Source organism: Chrysochloris asiatica, unplaced genomic scaffold (assembly GCF_000296735.1).
Source record: "Chrysochloris asiatica unplaced genomic scaffold, ChrAsi1.0 scaffold00018, whole genome shotgun sequence".
Classification (NCBI taxonomy): domain Eukaryota; kingdom Metazoa; phylum Chordata; class Mammalia; order Afrosoricida; family Chrysochloridae; genus Chrysochloris; species Chrysochloris asiatica.
In genome coordinates this window covers 12350191-12351830 of record NW_006408536.1, presented here as the reverse complement: position 1 = coordinate 12351830, position 1640 = coordinate 12350191, and the positions used below count along the sequence as shown (strand labels likewise).

General features: G+C 49.0%; 1 pseudogene; it reads right to left on the bottom strand.

Annotated features, from left to right (window-relative positions):
- LOC102813981 overlaps positions 1–1132 on the bottom strand; it is a 36099-nt pseudogene extending 34967 nt beyond the window's left edge.
- Positions 1133–1640: the final 508 nt, after the last annotated feature.

Here is a 1640-nt window from a genome sequence, read left to right as displayed (position 1 = left end):
GATCGTAGAAGAATTGATGCCTTTGAGTTGTGGTGTTGGAGGAGAATACTGAAAGTGCCATGGACTGCCAAAAGAACCAATAGATGTGTTTTGGAGGAAGTGCAGCCAGAGTGCTCCTTGGAGGCCAGGATGGCTAAGCTTCGTCTCTCCTACTTTGGACATATTATATTGTCCGGAGGAAACAATCGTTGGAGAAGGATGTCATGCTGGGTAAGGTGGAGGGGTCGGAGAAAAAGAGGAAGACCCCTAACGAGATGGATCAGCCAGGTGGCATCATTGATGGACTCAAGTGTGGCAGCGGTAGTGAGGTTGTCCCAGGATCGGACATTGTTTCGTTCTGCTGTGGATGGGGTCGCTATGAGTCGGTTCCGACTCGATGGCACCTGACAACAACAACAACTCCCGTAAAGATTTACGCCTTCGGAAACCCTGTACAGGGTCGCTATGGGTCGGAACTGACTCGACGGCACTTAACAACAACAACAACAACAACCACAATTGCATTGAATGGCATAGCACCTAGCAAAAGCACTCAACCTCAAGGTCTGTTTAAACTGCAAGATCGACGGTTCAAATCCACCTTGGAAACCCAATACAGGGTTGCTATGAGCTGGAACCGACTCGACGGCACTTAACAACAACAACATTGCAATGAATTATCAGAACCAGCAGAGAAGTAGAGATTGTTTAGCGGGGACAGCTGGTGTCAGAATTGGTAAAGGAGGAGGAAGGCTAAAGGGGCTTGCCTGGTTCCAGGGGGAATCCGCGCAATTCTGATATTCGCCTCAGGTGTGCTGCTCGCCTGGAGGGGGCAGCCCTGCGCTCAGGGCATGCGTTCTTTGCGCACCGCTGGCTGGTGGGGAACCTGTGGGCCTGGACTCGCTGTGAGGCAAGGTGCTGTTCATCGTGCTCGGCTTCCCGTGCAACCAGTTAGGCATTAGGAGAATGCCAGAAACGGAGAGATCCTGAATTCCCTCAAGCACGTCCAACCAGGCAGCGGGTTCGAGCCCAACTTCTCCCTTTTAGAGAAGGGCGAGATGAACGGCGGGCGTGCAGGTCACTCACTCTTTTTCTTCTTGTGAGAAGCTCTGCCAGTGCCCAGCGACGATGCCACTGCACTCATGCTTATCATGACATCGCCTGGTGGGCCACGATGCCTGCGCGCAGATACAGCATCCTAACCATCGACATCGAGGCTCAGCTAGCCGAAATGCTCAAGACACAGCTCTTTGGTCAGGACAGCCTCCTCGGTGCTGCGTCAGCAGGCATGCCTCTCTCTGGTCCTTGGCCACTCAGTGAGCAGCCCCTCGACCTCTTCCATACTCCAGCCATGTTACAGATCTCCTTTAGCAATGTTGATGAATGCCCCAAAGTCATAAGTTACAGGGTAACCTCAAAGAAAATAAGTACACCTTCACATCAAAAATTTAAAAAGAGGAAAATCAGAAAAATGTATTAAACAATACAATAGAAATGAAAATGAAAAGAAAGCCCACATACAAAAAACAAACAAAAAAACCCATAGGAAATTGGCAGCAATCCATTAATATCTATCAATAATTAAACGGAATGTAAATGAATTAAATGTACCAGTCAAGAGACAAACAGTAGCAGAATGGATAAGAAAACAGGACCCTTCT